Consider the following 19,828-nt stretch of genomic DNA (forward strand, 5'->3'; position numbering starts at 1 on the left):
GTTACCACTTTCTAAGTAACTTAATTGATTAAGCTTACATCACTATACCTGATTAACTGTCCTAAAGAGTGTGATCTAACTGCGTGAAGTAATTATTTGGGCTGCTTCGGTGTGTCCATATTTGCGAGGCAAAGCACCGCTGTCGTTTACTAAGAGACTCGTGCTAAGGCGATGCTTGATATAAATCATACTAAACGCATACAGGGCTAAAACAACGGCTGTGATTCTACAGAACGATCTCTTTCTGCCATGCGAGTATATCTCTTCCCGGACCGTTCTTTATGGAACAGTTTTTGTCCAGAACGCAGTACGGGATATTATATACATGGTTGTTGTTAACCTCAAGTCGTTTCTTATTGAAATATTGGCTGGGAAACGTGCTGTAGTACAATCCCCAGCGCTGCACTGCAGTGACGGTCTAGTTTCGGAATGCAAAACATAACGTAATTAAGAATCGAACGGCAGGACACCTGTGAAACACTGTTAGGATACTGGCACCAGTATACTGGCATCAGTATACTGGCACCTTACAAAATTGTGTGATGACAAACAACGACAAATGCTTGCAGCGCAATAAATACTCACAATCTCTGTTGCCTCCCACTGTTTTCTATGGGCGCACACAGCACTTTAGGGCCCACCAACATGGCGGCCCGAAGGCACGCCTCTCCCCCACGAGCCCCTCTCCCATGCGCGATCCAGCCTTTATACATAGAGATCAGTGTATTAAAGGGACTATGAAACGATTTTTTTCTTCGTTTCGTTCGAAAGAAGACATTTTTCTGAGTCTAGAACCGAAATTTTACTTTCGTCGCGCGAGCGGATTTCTCGGGAGCGAATTTAAACGGAGCGACAAAGGGAGGACAGCTAGCGCCGCGCCGTGGCGAGCTGCCGAGCGGAGACACAACGGGCAACTTGACGCGACCACGGCCGGCTCAGCAACACGTCATCGTGACGTGCCGCCGAGCCGAGGAATCCCGCCAGGAGCATGCGCCGAAGGATCCCGCGTATGCGTTCATCGGGAGTGGAAATCTCCATGACAGCAGCTTTCGTGTGATCGGCAGGTTTCGGCAGTGGCGGCAGCCGCAGCGCGAGCTCGCGGCATTACTTGCCATTGTGCAACACCGGTGACGTAACGGGGAACCGAAGTGCGGTCCGTACAGTTACACCATCGGCAGGGAAATATGCGCGGGAGAGGAGGAACGCGGAAGAGACATTTCCAGCGCGCGCTCCTCGCAGAGTGGAGCGATTTCGTCCGGAAAAATTTGTGGCATATTAGTTTCTCTGCGGGAAGAACAGTTTCCATCGAAAAAAAGTATGGGGGTTCGGGAAATTTCATAGTCCCTTTAAAAGGGAGTCTGGCCATTAATGGGTCATGCCTATACCTGAAGCTCCACCCACTTTTTCAGCTTTCCAACCAATGAAGTCTTGAAATATGGGGCGCTATCAATCAACCTATCCTCACTATTTGTCCCCATATCCAACATGGGCAGCGCCATTTTGGGTGGCAAGTGGATTGGATGGGATTGAAATGGATATCTCTCGCAATCTGCAAAAGTAGTGGAATGTTGGTGCAAATTTGATGAGCGCCACCTAGGGAGCGTAAGGCACGTCGGGAATTGTCGTCTGCTTCCGTCGTTGTACCACTGATCTCTATGTATAAAGGCTGGATGGCGCATGGGAGAGGGGCTCGCGGGGGAGAGGCGTGCATTCGGGCCGCCATGTTGGGAGGCCCTAAAGCGCAGTGTGCGCCCATAGAAAACAATGGGAGGCAACGGAGATTGTGAGTATTTATAGCGCTGCAGGCGTTGATCGTTGCTTGTCATCACACAATTTTGTAAGGTGCCAGTATACTGATGTATCCTAACAGTGTTTCACAGGTGTCCTGCCGTTCGATTCTTAATTACGTTATGTTTTGCATTCCGAAACTAGACCCTCACAGCAGTGCAGCACTGGGTATTGTACTACAGTACGTTTCCCAGCCAATATTTCAACAAGAAACGATGTGAGGTTAACAACCACCATGTATGTAATATCCCGTGCTGCGTTCTGGACAAAAATTGTTCCATAAAGAACGGTCCGGGAAAGGATATACTCGCATGGCAGAAAGAGATCGTTCTGTAGAATCACAGCCGTTGTTTTAGCCGTGTATCGGTTTCGTATGATTTGTATTAAGCACCGCCGCAGAAAGTGTCTTTTAGTGAACGACTGCGGTGCTTTGCCTCGCAAATATGGACACACCGAAGCAGCCCAAATACGTTGTGAGCGTGATTTAATTGCTTCACGCAATTAGAACACGCTCGTTAGGACAGTTAATCAGGTAGTGATGTAAGCTTAATCAATTAAGTTACTTAAAAGTGGTAACACCTCCTTGAGACACAAGACTTACCTCTTTTTGAAGTACAGCCCTTCTATGTTTGTTTGTTTCTTCCTTCATTTGTTCTGATTTATTGCAGGCGCAGTTGTGCCAAACTGAATGTCCTTCTCGAGTACTCACATGCTTTTGCTGAATACAACTGCAGCGTGAGCAAAGCTGCTTAGGAACGGGGGCCTGCTATCCAGTGCTGACTTTGTCATGCTTGTTATGTGGAGCACGTTCGAAAAAATGCAGCTGCACATCTGAAACTCCAATGAGTATCATCGTCATCTAAAAGAGAGCGTCGTAGCACCGTTGTGAGACCAGACACGCTTTCTGAATATCTTCTATGGCACCTTCCGCAGTTTGCACAATTTTGTTCAGCATCGAAGTCTCTCATAGGAACCACTTTGCATTAACTGTGACTCCCATCTTACATTTTGATGTGCAAGGGCCTTCTTGCACTACACACGTATGATCTGCAACAGGATAATTGCAGCAGGACGATTTGGAGCTCGAAACAGTTGTGATTTTGTCATTTTGGCCCTCGTGTACCCCGTCTGTGAAACGTAAACAAAAAATATCTAACACGATACGCTTTTGTAAAGAAGGTCACTGATGGTGAGTAAAGAGAATATACAAGTTCAAGTTTATTCAACATTTTATATCATACATTATATTATTCAACATTTTATATCAAGTTTATACAACATCAAGTTTATTCAAGTTATTTCTTGCACTTATGCGTTTCAGGATACAGTGAACGTGCAGGGAGGTCACAAAAGACTACATTTATTGTTTTATGACCTTGCTACAATGACAATATATATTTTAGGAATGACAATGGACAGGTACTCTCTCTAAATTTGTAGCACTCAATTTTAGGTTAGAATGAGCAACGAATAGCAACTTCCCTCATGGTATTTTCTTATATATGATGAATTTTGAATTTAATGTGATCAAATATGTGTTAATATAATAATAATATATAAGAATATAATATGTGATAAATGAATGTGATCAACAGTAGATGTAAACAACACCAGTAGCCAGAGAAGTGCATTCTCAAGAAATAATTTTCTTCTTATAGCATATATGTGCATGCCTATTAACTGAAACAATTATCACGGTTCTCACGGTTTTAATTTCTGAGAGTGTACTGTAGAGACGGCTTAGATCTACAACAGTTAATACAAGGTATTATATACTGTGAATCAGGGTGTCGAACCGAACCCGAACCCGAACCGTTATTTTTGCCGGAACCGAACCCGAACCGAAATTTTCAGAACACTGCTGAACCCGAACCGGAGCAGAACCATAAAAAATAATAGCGGTAACCGGTTCGCAACAAAACGGTTCGGACATAGAAGTCAGCACAAGAGTTCCTCTCTATCCCCGAACGAAGACACATCGGTATCATCATCACGCGCCTATATCATGGATTTCAGAAATTTTCACCTAGCAGTCAGACGACGACGTATAGTAAGTATACTTTCAGCATCTTTTTAACATGTTGAAGCGCAGTTGTCCTTGTGAGCGCCGCGGCTGGCGCCCCACGCACGCGATGATGCGGCGTCTACTCTTCAGAGACGAGGTGCCACGCGGACGAATGCAACAGGAATGGAGTAGGCCAGTTATGTAGCTCTACACGACGAATATGTGATCAAATAAGCGCCCAAGATTTCTTTTTACACGAGAGCAGTAAAAATTAAACAAGTCAGAAACATGAGAAGTGGAGAAGGAGCGTACGCAGAACGGTGCCTGTTTGATTGGTCGTGGTTTGAAAAGTAAATGTGGTTCTGCTTATTGGTAGTGCAGTTGTGTCGTGATACATTGCCTTTGTGAGGTGGATTAACTAGTACACTGCTGTGAGCTTGGACAGAGTAAGGCTGGCAGGCTTATTTTCGACATGCTTCAGTACGGTTTCAGATCGATTCACGCTGCGAAGGCAGTGTGCCGGCAAGTACTGTCGTCTATCTTACGCTGTCCATCTTATTAGGCTTCCTCTAAGTTTATCTTGCTGGCACTGTGCGTGTGAAAAAGAGATTTTGGGAACAGAAAGTAGCGGGACAACACCACTTCATCAGCGTGGACTCTATTTGCAATAAGTGTTCATCCATTTCTTATTTCTCTCGCTAAAGAGCTACCTCACCGCTAAAGACGTCAATGCAGACAACAGCAGTAAGCTATTAGCCACGCATTTCCTGATAAAAGCAGTTTTATGGAACATATAAAACGGAAGCGTTGAACCGGTTCGCGAACCGGTTCGGGGCTGCGAACCGGTTTGCGAACCGGTTCGGTTTTTGGCGTGGCCGAACCGGAACTGAACCGGAACGAAATCAAAACAACGCGAACCCGAACCCGAACCGAACCCGTATTTTTTGCGGTTCGACACCCTGCTGTGAATACATTTAAAAATCCCATGTGACACATACTTTCTGGACGTGCTGCGGTAATCAAAGTTTGTGGGCATTACGCAGGTTCTGCACCCATTTCTTGAGTATGTCGAGGCAGCTGTGAAGTAACCTGCATTGATGATGATTATTCCAATTTTTATGGTGCATCGACAACAAAGGAAATAATACATCAGAACATTGGTTTGGGTGCAACCAGTTAAAAATGAATATGTTGTTTAATAAATGCATTGGACAAATGTTAAAACATCAGTTTAAAACATGGTTTACAATCCCTGTATCTTCTAATAATTAAAAAGATTAAAAACTATTCTAAAAAGAATATGGGGAACTCTTCTAAAAAGAATTATAATCTCTAATTATTATATTGCTGGGTGAACGAGCCTAAAGTGTAAGGTGTGTTTCTGATGTGAACATGTAAGAAAATATGCAAAACTGAGAGAGTCTAACCACAGTGCGTGCACTGAGGTTGTTCCTTCCTGTGAAGTCGAAACCAGTGGATGAGGAACGTGATACTTACCTGTACACCCAGCCGTATCACACTGCACAGATTATTCACTGGGCAGCCCTCATGACGAAACCTGTATTGAGAGACCAATTTTGCCTTAAAACTGCTACAAATAGCACGACACGCTACAAATTATTACTATCGTAACAAGATGACGATACAGCTGAGACACAAAGGCGTTATTCAAGTCGCGCCACACCACCGTTACGTAGGATTCTTTGTCACAAATCAAACCAAGGCACAAAACAATACCAATACATGAAAAAATGTGACAATCGTGGTCTTATTATGATGTAATACCGAACTTGTGCGCGAAGGTAATTCAAAGAAATGAATGTGGCACTTGCTTCCGCAGAGAACACCGTGTACCATGCTAGCAATGCATGCAAAAAAGCGCTCGAGTGTTCGCACATATATTGATGACAACACTACCTGTGTAGTGTAACATGTTCTTTCAAGCATATTATGCACTCAAACTGTATTTGCCGCCGGGTAAAATGGAAATGTGCTCGATTGAACGTCGGAAGAGCGATCAAGCAACCTGCATCCAGTGCTCGTTTTGGGCAAAAAAAACACTTCATAATGGTCAAATAAATGTACAGAATGGACGCCTATTTATTCCTTGATGAAGAGTGACTCACCTGTATAAATTTAGGCCCTGTAACATTGCCAGTACGGTTGGTACGACCGTAATTGCAAGAAGTTGCCATGATCGCTGCGGCGACTGTTGTGGGCACCGTAAGATGGCGGCCGGTTTCTTCACGCTCGCGCTCCCTATCCGCGATCCAGCCTTTTACAATCGAGATCAGTGGTTGTACCGCTGCCGGCAGAACCACCTGCTGGGACACATTCTGCTGTCGGTATGATTTTTAAACAAATCTACATGAATAGTTGGAATATAAGAGGCAAGAATGTTTATATCCATGAAATCCAGCTATTAAATATAAGATTGTACAGCACACTGCCGTTTTTGTTATGATTTCATTATGATCGCCGTGTTCACTAGACCTAACACCGGCGACAAAACGTATTATTTTCAGTTAGATATCGGCGGATGAGCGTAAGTTGAAACTGATTTCCGAGAAACGTATATGAGGATGTACATTTGCAGCGTGAAATCAGAGTAGTCTGTGAAATTTTTTTGTCACGAAATCCCCGCTTCACTGCGTTTGTTTTCGTCGCCATTTTGGGTGGCAGTAAGGTGTTATGGCGACCCCCTTGATAAAAAGGAAACCAATCAGAGGACCGAAACTGTGATTGACAGGTCGAGCCTCTTTTTGTGACTCCTCCCAATGGCCAGACTCCCTTTTAATATACGGCTCTGCTCGGGTACAGAGCCGTATATTAAAAGGGAGTCTGGCCATTAATGGGTCATGCCTATACCTGAAGCTCCACCCACTTTTTCAGCTTTCCGACCAATGAAGTCTTGAAATATGGGGCGCTATCAATCAGCCTATCCTCACTATGATTGTATCTCATTACGGCCGAAGTCTCATTACGGCCGATGTCTCAATACGGCCGAAAGTCTCAATACGGCCGATAATCCTTTAATCCCCAAGTGTCTCATTACGGCCAAAGTCTCAATACGGCCGAAGGCAGTCTCATTACGGCCGAAGATGTCTCATAACGGCCGAAGATGTCTCATAACGGCCAAATGTCAACATGTGTATTGTAACCTGCATTGATATGCAATGTCGCAGCCAGGTATGGATATATATTCAGCAGGGTATAAGCCATGCACTGTGCCCTTAGGGCCCTTATCATATTTTTATACACATATTGCGAGACAAACGGTATGTTGTTATACCACAGCACAATGCAACATATTGTGTAATGTGTACTCCCACAAGGTAGTGTAGGCTGTGAAGTAGGCTACTATGTGGAGTTAGCTACTTGTAGAGAGCTAGATGAATATTGGCTTTGTTGTGACGCTTTTGGAGCCATCCTACAGTCATTGGCCATGACAGAGCACCTATCTCAGTCGATGTCAGTTTATTTCCATTCGCCTTACAATGATACAATTCTTGCTTCTGGAATGAGTAAACCTGCAAGAAGCGATGAGCAACCATGAATAGGCTAGAATATTTAAAAAAACAACAACAAGCATTTGTCTCTACATGGCTCGTTTTAATGTGCACAAGCTGCACACGTGTTGATACGTGTCTGCTCTTTCATACAAGGTTAACATAAATATTCATTTAGACAAAAGAATGACAAGCCTTAAAAATGTGACTTCCAGGTAAACACAGAGCATGACCATGATATGAATATAGGTTCAGTAGTTCATTCCCTTAATGGAAACATGTGAATATCAAATAGTAATACATTACAATTCATGAAATGATGCATGCATGACTTTCCATTTCTGGTTTCTTTTTTATAAAAGTAGTGCACGAATGTTAATTCGTGCACTACTACAAAATTTCTCACTTCACAACAGAACCTTATGATGATCTTAACAGCTCACCTCTTCGCCAGGACTCCCTGGGCAGCAACATCCTATTAGCCATGTTGTTTTTCTTTTTCGGAATCCTTCGTGCAGCCACATACCATGCCTGGAATGGAAAACCAGCTATAAATAACAATGTATTTGAATGACTTCCTCTTGAAGTATTTATTCTAATCAGATATGCTTTGTGCCTACTATGGTGCGCGAAGGCACATAAGTACAACATTTGCAGACGTTCGACGTAAGCAGTTCTTGGAGATCAATTCAAGTACGCCGACTTGCGCTTTTATTTTTGAAGAAATACGACGACAAATTTTAACAAATGAAATATGGCTCACAATGATACGAGTAAATGCTGCTGTACGGTGATGCATTATCGGTATCTTATCGTCTTCGAATAAATTTGTTGTTCCTAAACGCGCAACCAACTAGAAACAACGCAAAGCTACGAACAGATACCGAGTTACATCTATTACAGGCACTTCGGCTGTTTTGATTCATTTAAATTACTCGTATGAGAATCCAACTATGTGTGGACAGCACACTACTAATCCAGACAACCTACGAAAGCATTACTCACCAGAATTCCTGCTGGACTTGGTCAACACTGCGCGATATACGTTGGGGCTGTGGCGATTCATTCAACTCGATTTTTACCGGAACAACAGGCGCTGCTCGAAAGACAACGACGGAAAATAGAGAGCCGCTATAAAGTCCGCTAATTTGCACATTACAGCACTACAAAGCGATATATGAACACATCGTAAACAGCAACCACTCGCTCACACACACAAGAAACGAGGTACCCAACGTTGCTAGACACCATCCGAACACCGAAGTGAGAGTAGCAAAACAACAAGATATCAAAACACGAAAGGAAGAGTATTGATCCCCCCTCCTTCTATAGCATGCAAAACGTGATTTGCGCTGAGATGAACATATATGTTCATGACGCGAGTAATTTTCACTTTTCACTGATCCAAAGGAGGTCACGTGGGATTGCTCGACGCTTGCGAAATCAACAATGAAAATGGCGAAACGAAACTTGTGAATCGTGCATTTGCTCTTCATGGTAGCTGCCAAAAAATCGAATCAAACTTATGGGACACTGGATTACAGGTATGTTGGCATCTTTTTCATTCCTGCATATCATTACACTGTACGTGAATACATGGTGTCATGTCATGGGTGTCATGTCTCACGATGCTGGGGAAGTAGTTGCATGGGGAAGTGTGCATGGTTCTAGACTTTTAATTTTTGATCGCGTAATCGAAATATCGGCACCTCTCGCATTGTGGCTTGCATGTGACCAACCAAGTGCTGTTCCCTTACTAGCGCTTCCTATAAACGACAAAACGAAACATGTGGGAATGTATATTTTTGATTACTCATATGTAACAAGAAAATGTATCGTTTTCAGGTTGCTGCCACTACTCCATGTGCCCGCAATTGTCTTGCGTGTATGATTACACTAACGGCGTCGCTCACCACGGCGGAAGTGTTTTGCGTACACTCGTTTCAGCATGAAGCCTGCAGGTAACATATGATGTTTACCCTTCGGATATTCTGAATTTACATATTGTAGCTTAGAGGAATTCCGAATCCGCAGAGTGACACACACTTTTAACATTGTGACATCAGTGCAGTGGCATAAGCTCTAATGTAGTGCCCCACGAAAATGAACGAGGGGTAGTGGTTTATCCAGAATCCCAAGCACGAGAAGGGTGTTGGAAACAATTGTTGGAATAGTTACGTCATTACAGCTTAACATATCATTACAGACGTATCTGAAGCTGAAATCGCAAGGGCACCCCCTGTAGGGGGTGCACAGGCAAAAAAGTTAGGGGGGGTCTGGATAAAGCACTGACGAGGGGGACTCCTCCACCCCATGTCAAGCCTCATAAAACACCTCCTGAAATAGTTTCCTGGCTATGCAGCTGCATTATTATGACGTAATTGTCATTGTTATCCATAATTCTTGAGTATGTTTCGAATATATGAAAAAAAAAGTCTGCTTGACAGCATATGTCTTATAGTCATCATCAAACAAGAGCATATGTCATTTTGTTCAGTGGCTTATGTACTTTTTTGTAAATTTCAGGTGGATGTAAATTGTAGAAGGCAGCTAGTAGGGGAGAAGATCATGGTCATAGGTCATGTGACTCCTGGAGCTCCCAGTGGGCTCCCTTGTGGAGTACTTTTCAGAACACACACACACACAGTTTGCTCACAGAACCAACGAGTAGGATGTTGCTTGAATACTGAGAGAAAATGGCGTAACACATACAAATATCGTGTGACACATATGACAATAAAAACATTTTTCACGAGGGATGCATGAAACACTGTCGCAATATTGTGTGCATGAACCATTGTGTGTGACACAAGCTGTGGGGGCACACCGCCTCGGACACATTTTGGGAAGCATAAAACACAGTATACAGAGCTACTATGGTGGATGCTTCTTTTTTTCTTTTTGGCCGTTATGAGACATCTTCGGCCGTAATGAGACTACCTTCGGCCGTATTGAGACTTTGGCCGTAACGAGACACTTGGGGATTAAAGGATTTTCGGCCGTAATGAGACTTTCGGCCGTAATGAGACTTCGGCCGTAATGAGACTCGGGCCGTAATGAGATGTTACCCTCACTATTTGCCCCCATATCCAACATGGGCAGCGCCATTTTGGGTGGCAAGTGGATTGGATGGGATTGAAATGGATACCTCTCGCAATCTGCAAAAGTAGTGGATTGTTGGTCGCAAATTTGATAAGCGCCACCTAGGGAGCGTAAGGCACGTCGGGAATTGTCGTCTGCTTCCGTCGTTGTACCGCTGCCGGCAGAACCACCTACTGGGACACATTCTGTTGTCGGTATGATTTTTAAACAAATGTACATGAATAGTTGGAATATAAGAGGCAAGAATGTTTATATCCATGAAATCCAGCTGTTAAAAATAAGATTGTACAGCACAGCGCCGTTTTTGTTATGATTTCGTCGTGATCGCCGTGTTCACGAGGCCTAACACCGGCGACAAAACGTATTATTTTCAGTTAGATATCGATGGATCAGCATAAGTTGAAACTGATTTCCGAGAAATTTATATTAGGATGTACATTTGCAGCATAAAATCAGGTTATTCTGTGAAAATTTTTGGTCACGAAATCCCCGCTTCACTGTGCTTGTTTTCGTCGCCATTTTGGGTGGCAGTATGGTGTCATGGCGACCCCCTTGGTAAAAAGCAAACCAATCAGAGGAGCGAAACTGTGATTGACAGGTCGAGCCTCTTTTTGTGACTCCTCCCAATGGCCAGACTCCCTTTTAATATACGGCTCTGCTCGGGTACAGAGCCGTATATTAAAAGGGAGTCTGGCCATTAATGGGTCATGCCTATACCTGAAGCTCCACCCACTTTTTCAGCTTTCCGACCAATGAAGTCTTGAAATATGGGGCGCTATCAATCAGCCTATCCTCACTATTTGCCCCCTTATCCAACATGGGCAGCGCCATTTTGGGTGGCAAGTGGATTGGATGGGATTGAAATGGATACCTCTCGCAATCTGCAAAACTAGTGGATTGTTGGTGCAAATTTGATGAGCGCCACCTGGGGAGCGTAAGACACGTCGGGAATTGTCGTCTGCTTCCGTCGTTGTACCGCTGCCGGCAGAACCACCTGCTGGGACACGTTCTGTTGTCGGTATGATTTTTAAACAAATCTACATGAATAGTTGAAATATAAGAGACAAGAATGTTTATATCCATGAAATCCAGCTGTTAAATATAAGATTGTACAGCAGAGCGCCGTTTTTGTTATGATTTCGTTGTGATCGCCGTGTCCACTAGGCCTAACACCGGCGACAAAACGTATTATTTTCAGTTGGATATCGATGGATGAGCATAAGTTGAAACTGATTTCCGAGAAATTTATATTAGGATGTACATTTGCAACGTAAAATCAGGTTAGTCTGTGAAAATTTTTTGTCACGAAGTCCCCGCTTCACTATGTTTGCTTTCGACGCCATTTTGGGTGGCAGTATGGTGTCATGGCGACCCCCTTGGTAAAAAGCAAACCAATCAGAGGAGCGAGACTGTGACTGACAGGTCGACCCTCTTTTTGTGACTCCTCCCAATGGCCAGACTCCCTTTTAATATACGGCTCTGCTCGGGTACTAGCTACGCGAAATCGCCTGCACGGCAATGCGCCGTTTGTGCTCGAATACTCTACTAAAAAGCGTTCAAAACGAATGTTTCTTTGATAAGCATAAACAACGGTGTTTCCAGTAACGAGTTAATATTTTCTGGTCAGCTACAATTATTTTTTCTTTTCTTTTTTTTTTCGGTTTCTGCTACCTCGTTTTTGTCTCATAGATGGAAGCTGCCTGTCCGATAAAAATGGAATCGGAAATAAGAAGAAGAAAAATCAAAACGAAACTTTAATACGTAAGACAAACGTCTTACATTGCCAAAGGTGTATAGTGTCGAATGCCTCCGGCAGAATCCTCTGTCACTTCCCCCCGACCGTCTCGGGTATCCTGCCCTTCTCTCTGTGGTGCGCGCGTACTTTGACCGCTGCGCTAACACGCTAACATACCCCAAAGGAAGCAAACGTTGTTCCGAAAAGCCACATTTGAGTGGTATGGAGGAAAGAAAGTCAGGAGGGAAGAAAGAAAGTTAGAAGCTGTGTAATCGAAAGTCGCCGGATGCGATCTTTCCGGAATCGCGCGTTATGTGGGTCGTTGCATAAGCTGGGACTGAGAAAGTTTTATCTCCGTACGTGTCAAGCAGTTAAGAGACCTTTGTGTGTGTGAGTGCAAGGAGGGGCGGGACGCTCTGATGATGAGACACGGTGCGGTTCCGAAGGTTCTGGCACTTAGTTTCTTATATCTTGTCGTGCATGGCAATCGCTAGCTTTTGGGAACTGCAAAATAAAGTCGGGATCTAGGCTCTAATTTATGTTGACGAACACTGAAATCTTGAACAACACATTACTTCTACATTATACACTATCGCTTTGGTGTTCAGTTTCAAGTTACTTCTGTACAAAGCATGCTGATCGAAGCGTTGCACCGGATATTTTACCACCACAAAAAAAAAAGGTATTTGTTTTACCTCCCCCCTCCCCCCGGTACACCAAGATGAAAATCGTCTTCGAGAAACAGGAAGTGCATGCACTGAATCCTGTACCGCGCGTGTGCAAAACCTGTGACAGAAGTGCGTTCTGGTACCTTGGTATTAAATTCGTGTATGGTTGCATGCGAAATATGGAACTCTCTATCCCAGCGGATGCATCACAGTTACGACAAAAGGCTCCTGTTTCCCAAAGCGCTGTGCATACGCGACAAAGCTCTCGTGCAACAGCTAGAATGGAAATGCGGATTAACCAGCCCAATGACATCATTACCCTACACTGCGAGGTATTCCCGGGAACTAATACTGATCAATGCAAACCATTATCAATGTACATCTCGTGGTCGTGCGTTGGCGGTGATGTAAATACGCGTACCATCCTGTACGATGTCGGATAACAACCTTTATGCTTCTTCGGGTGTCGTGTTTTATGGCAAATAAAAAAAAGAAAAAGGAGAATAGCTTCTTGACTGCGAGAGCACCACGCTTACGGAGACATTCAAGCCGTCCAGCCAACGCGGAGCCCCCTTCACGGCCGCTTCCCCGCATTCTAAAATAAAAGCTTCTCGCTTTGCACTAACAAAAACTTTAGGCGAAAAATTCACGGAGAGATCGTTCCTTGATACACGATAAGCGTGTTTACTTATCAAAATATTTTTTTCTGCCACTGGACACACAAGTACATCTGAAAGAGTGCATTACAGCAACCTTATTTCAGAGGAGCAAGTACCTGACGGAGCGCGAGCGCCGCGCCGCGGCCACAATTAGACTCGAGGAATCGAGACCACGCTTTCTCAACGGCGGCTCGACAGAGTTCGTTCTTCTTACTTCTCCTCCGTGAGCGCGCGTGAGCAGTTGAGTTAGACCACTGATCTCGATTGTAAAAGGCTGGATCGCTGATAGGGAGCGCGAGCGTGAAGAAACCGGCCGCCATCTTACTGTACCCACAACAGTCGCCGCAGCGATCATGGCAACTTCTTGCAATTACGGTCGTACCAGGGGCGGATCCAGGGGGGGGGGGGGGGCGAGACATACCTCTACCCCGCATTCCGGCAGATTTTCCTGCCGCACGGTGAATTTTCCTGCTACATGGCGACCCCCCCCCCCCCCCCCGTCTTCTCTCTTTTTTTTAGTGGGGCTCCCCCCGAGGATCTTCCCTGGATCCGCCCCTGGGTCGTACCAACCGTACTGGCAAGGTTACAGGGCCTAAATTTATACAGGTGAGTCACTCTTCATCAAGGAATAAATGGGCGTCCATTCTGTATATTTAGTTGACCATTATGAAGTGTTTTTTTGCCCAAAACGAGCACTGGATGCAGATTGCTTGATCGCTCTTCCGACGTTCAATCGAGCACACTTGCATTTTACCCGGCGGCAAATACAGTTTGAGTGCATAATATGCTTGAAAGAACATGTTACACTACACAGGTAGTGTTGTCATCAATATATGTGCAAGCACTCGAGCGCTTTTTTGCATGCATTGCTAGCATGGTACACGGTGTTCTCTGCGGAAGCAAGTGCCACATTCATTTCTTTGAATTACCTTCGCGCACAAGTTCGGTATTACGTCATAATGAGACCAAGATTGTCACCTTTTTTCATGTATTGGTATTGTTTTGTGCCTTGGTTTGAATTGTGTACAAAGAATCCTACGTAACGGTGGTGTGGCGCGACTTGAATAACGCCTCTGTGTCTGAACTCTATCGTCAGCTTGTTACGATAGTAATAATTTGTAGCGTGTCGTGCTATTTGTAGCAGTTCTTAAGGCAAAAGTGGCCTCTCAATACGGGTTTCGTCATGAGGGCTACCCAGTGAATAATCTGTGCAGTGTGATACGGCTGGGTGTACAGGTAAGTATCACGTTCCTCATCCACTGGTTTCTACTTTACAGGAAGGAACAACCTCAGTGCACGCACTGTGGATAGCCTCTCTCAGTTTTGCATATTTTCTTACATGTTCACATCAGAAACACACCTTACACTTTAGGCTCCTTCACCCAGCAATATAATAATTAGAGATTATAATTCTTTTTAGAAGAGTTCCCCATATTCTTTTTAGAATAGTTTTTAATCTTTTTAATTTTTAGAAGATACAGGGATTGTAAACCATGTTTTAAACTGATGTTTTAACATTTGTCCAATGCATTTATTAAACAACATATTCATTTTTAACTGGTTGCACCCAAACCAATGTTCTGATGTGTTATTTCCTTTGTTGTCGATGCACCATAAAAATTGGAATAATCATCATCAATGCAGGTTACTTCACAGCTGCCTCGACATACTCAAGAAATGGGTGCAGAACCTGCGTAATGCCCACAAACAGCACCTCCAGAAAGTAAAGGCATATGTGTCACATGGCATTTTTAAAGGCATTCATAGTATATAATACCTTGTATGAACTGTTGTAGATCTAAGCAGCCTCTACAGTACACTCTCAGAAATTAAAACTTGTCAGGGAACTGTGAGAATTGTTTCAGTTAATAGACATGCACATATACGCTATAATAAGAAAATTATTTATTGAGAATGCACTTTTCTGGCTACTCATGTTGTTTACATCTACTGTTGATCACATTCATTTATCACATATTATATTCTTATATATTATTATTATTATATTATCACATATTCGATCACATTAAATTTAAAATTTAGCATATATGAGAAAATGAGGGAAGTTGCTATTCATTGCTCATTCCAACCTAAAATTGAGAGAGCGTACCTGACCATTGTCATTCCTAAAATATATATTGCCATTGTAGCAAGGTCACAAAACAATCAATGTAGTCTTTTGCGACCTCCCTGCACGTTCATTGTATCCTGAAACGCAGAAGTGCAAGAAATAAATCTTGAATTTGAATAAACTTGATGTTGTATAAACTTGACATAAAATGTTGAATAATATAATGAATGATACAAAATATTGAATGAACTTGAACTCGTATATTCTCTTTACTCATCATCAGTGATCTTCATTACAAAAGCATATCGTATTAGGCTTTTTCGTTGGCGTTTCACAGACTGGGTACACTAGGGCCAAAATGACAAAATCACAACTGTTTCAAGCTCCAAATAGTCCTGTTGCAATTTGAAGACGTGGAGCTGCATTTTTTGGAACATGCTCCACATAATAAGCATGACAAAGTCAGCACTGGATAGCAGGACCCCATCCCCAAGCAGCTTTTCTCACGCTGCAGTTGTATTCAACAAAAGCATGTGAGTGCTGGAGAAGGACATTCAGTTTGGCACAACCGCGCCTGCAAATAATCAGAACAAATAAAGGAAGAAGCAAACATAGAAGGGCTGTACTTCAAAGAGAGATAAGTCCTGTGTCCCAAGGAGGTGTTACCACTTTCTAAGTAACTTAATTGATTAAGCTTACATCACTACCTGATTAACTGTCCTAACGAGTGTGATCTAATTGCGTGAAGTAATTATTTGGGCTGCTTCGGTGTGTCCATATTTGCGAGGCAAAGCACCGCTGTCGTTCACTAAAAGACTCTTTCTGCGGCGATGCTTGATATAAATCATACTAAACGCATACAAGGCAAAAACAACGGCTGTGATTCTACAGAACGATCTCTTTCTGCCATGCGAGTATATCTTTTCCCGGACCGTTCTTTATGGAACAATTTTTGTCCAGAACGCAGTACGGGATATTATATACATGGTTGTTGTTAACCTCAAGTCGTTTGTTATTGAAATATTGGCTGGGAAACGTGCTGTAGTACAATCCCCAGCGCTGCACTGCAGTGACGGTCTAGTTTCGGAATGCAAAACATAACGTAATTAAGAATCGAACGGCAGGACACCTGTGAAACACTGTTAGGATACATCAGTGTACTGGCACCTTACAAAATTGTGTGATGACAAACAACGACCAATGCTTGCAGCGCAATAAATACTCACAATCTCTGTTGCCTCCCATTGTTTTCTATGGGCACACACAGCACTTTAGGGCCCACCAACATGGCGACCCGAAGGCACGCCTCTCCCCCACGAGCCCCTCTCCCATGCGCGATCCAGCCTTTATACATAGAGATCAGTGAGTTAGACCTTGAGTTGCCTGCGGAGGAGTGCACACGCTTAGATTGCTTTCATTTATGTCCAACAATAGACCTCTCTCTGTTTGTAAACAAAGTACGTCATAGTGTTCGACAGCGCCAGAATTTGGTAGAATTGAACTATGCTCGAAGTTAGAGGTGAACATGGTCGCGCCCGAAAGCCACGGTCTCGACGGGATTACTATATGGTTCAATAAAGGGACGCGACCCTCGGTCCTACTTTTCTTTCAATGGGAGGCAGCGAACAAGTGCCCGTTCGTGGAACCCAGCCCTCTCCTTCTGATTTGTTTCGGTTTCAGTCTGTCTACCAATGTCATGATGACGTTTCTCTGGTAGAGGTCTGTTCGAACGCTTTGTATCTTACTCCCTGTGGGCGCACAATGGTTCAGCTTCATTTTCAATGGCAGCGGTTCTTACTTCCTGGATAAAATACTGTCATTGATTGAATATCACGTTTCATGGCAAAAAATGCCATGAAAGAATCAGAGAGAAAGCAAGAAAATATGTGGACGTGAGTGAAAAGCGAGTTAAAAGTAACTTGGAACTTTACCCAAGTGACTTTGGCGAAGTTACCTGAAAAAGGAACGAGTTCCCCCGAAAGTTACCATGGCGCAAAAGTACCGAGTTAAGTTACAAGTTACCAAAAAAGGAACTTAGTTACAGTAACGAGTTACCTCGAACTCTGCTTATTTCGTTCCATTGCTGAAGACCACAGCCGGATTTTTTTTGCTGCGGCGCAATTACGCGTTGGAACTTTCGGTTTGCGATGCCGCATATTCAAATCTGCTACAATCACAAAAAAGTGTCACTGCACGTAGATTTTAATACTTTGACATGTGATATATGCACATGAGCCGTTGCGCTCCAATGTCGCCGTGTAGTAGGAACAATTATCTCGCTCGTCCCACCATCAGAATGGTGAGCGAGGATCGCAATGGACCACAAAAACAATAAAGGTCGATATTATTTCCACAGACATGATGAAAGCGTACATGCGTGATATGAATTGTAAACGTTGTTGTTTCACTTCAACGCGAGTCAAGTCTGTGATGCATACTGATAACGCGCACACAAACACTCAAGAAAACTGATATAGCGTTGAGGCTCGCCAATAATTCAGACGCAGTAGACGTCCTTCTCCTTCGGCGAGCCCCGCCAGTTTCGTGATATACGGGTCAAATCCTTGTCAACGGCGAAGGCGAAGCAGTTTGACCCAACGGCATGCGTTTTGTGTGCAGGAGGCCAGTTGGTGGTCGTTGAGAGGCTGTTTCTTTGCTTCGTTTTCGTCAAATTAACTGCGGAAAATATTCTAAAAAGTAGTCAGTAAAACACTCATTCCCGCGTTCTGCTGACGCTTTTCGTCGTTTCGTTTTGTGCACTGATGCGAAACACTGGGTCGACTGACTCATTCGTTGGAGCAAAAAAATCATGAGATTTTCAGAAACCTCTGTAGATCTTTAGATTTTTCAAAAAGTAGGTAGATCTCATGATAAATCTGTAGGTGTGGCAACACTGCATGAGACCGCTGGTTCAGTGTTGCCACTCCCGTCAGAGGAAAAGTATGGAGATTTCCATAAAAATTTGTAGATCGCGGTATAATATCTAATTTGCTTAATTAACATCGTCTTAGGCCGGGATTTTGTACATTTCATCGTTTGACATTTTGTATTTCTTTTTGCGTGGAAACAACAGAAATATGTGATGGTTAAAGGTGGGGAGCTGCGCAGCATGGCCTCCTTGGTTCGAATCCGGGCGCCGGCCGTGCTGTCTAGTTGTTTTCTCTGGATTTTCCTCACATGCTCTATGGCAACTGTCGGCACAGTTCCCTGGAAAGCCGGTTGAGGATGAGGGATCCCTCCGCCCTGAGCAACATACCGGGCAGACTGCTCAGAAATAGCAGACCATCACGTGTGCGTCGTTGCCAAATGCGCCAGCGACTGTGCGAGGTCTATTAGCTTCCAGTATAGGAAGCAAGAATAAATGAAAAATCAAGCACCATCATGAAACAAATTAGTACAAATAAGCGTTATCTAATCACAGTGATTAGTAAATACAGGAATCAACATTCAGCAAAAAAAGTATTTCAATCGTGTGAGTAAGTCCAAACAGCTTCCGTGGCGCGAGGGATAAAAATATCAAAATATTATGCTGCTTTCACACGAGAGTGGCGAATCGTGAATCGGAATTGACGAAATGACCAAATAGCGCAAATGCAGGCTAGCTTAAACCTCTACCTGAGAAACGTCATCATGACGTTGGTAGACTCACCGAAACCAAAACAGATCGGAAAGGGGAAGCTGGGTTCCACGAATGGGCAGTTGTTCGCTGACAGAAAAGTAGGACCGAAGGTCGCGTCCCTTTCAGAGACCATCGTAATCCCCTCCAGACCGTGGCTTTCGGGCGCGACCTTGTTCGCCACTAGCTTTGAACATAGTTCGACTCTACCAAACTCGTGGCGCTGTCGAACACTATGACGTCATTTGTTTACAAACAGGGAGGGGTCTATTGTTCGCTGCCTCCTATTGAAAGAAAAGTAGAACCGAAGGTCGCGTCCTTTTCAGAGACCATCGTAATCCCCTCAAGACCGTGGCTTTCAGGAGCGACCTTGTTCGCCTAGTTCAACTCTACCAAACTCGTGGCGCTGTCGAACATTATGACGTCTATTCATGGTAAAACCAGCCTGAGCATGGGAATGGAACATACACGACCACCGTATGTTCGTGTATTTTACGTAGCCCAAGCTCAAGCTTGTTTCATCATGCAGTAAAAAAAAAAAGCTGTAGATTTCAGAAATGACCTGTATATCCGTAGATGTAGCCGAAAATCTCTAGATTTCCATACAAATCTGTAGATCTCGCAACAATGCGCTGGGCACTTCTTCTGAGCATATATAGGATTCCGCTGGTTTCC

General features: G+C 43.8%; 2 long non-coding RNA genes across 2 annotated transcripts; one reads left to right on the forward strand and one right to left on the reverse strand.

The window, feature by feature from the left end:
- Positions 1–7,146: 7,146 nt before the first annotated feature.
- On the reverse strand, positions 7,147–8,537 carry LOC135392878 (uncharacterized). The gene is made up of 3 exons (XR_010422278.1): positions 8,308–8,537; positions 7,746–7,833; positions 7,147–7,323 (listed from the first exon to the last, which is right to left on the reverse strand). It is a non-coding gene; the product is annotated as an uncharacterized LOC135392878 (long non-coding RNA).
- Positions 8,538–8,616: 79 nt separating this feature from the next.
- LOC135392879 (uncharacterized) lies at positions 8,617–10,061 on the forward strand. Its single transcript, XR_010422279.1, has 3 exons — positions 8,617–8,846; positions 9,148–9,263; positions 9,829–10,061. It is a non-coding gene; the product is annotated as an uncharacterized LOC135392879 (long non-coding RNA).
- The last annotated feature ends 9,767 nt before the right edge of the window (positions 10,062–19,828 follow it).

Source organism: Ornithodoros turicata, chromosome 4 (assembly GCF_037126465.1).
Source record: "Ornithodoros turicata isolate Travis chromosome 4, ASM3712646v1, whole genome shotgun sequence".
Lineage (NCBI taxonomy): Eukaryota > Metazoa > Arthropoda > Arachnida > Ixodida > Argasidae > Ornithodoros > Ornithodoros turicata.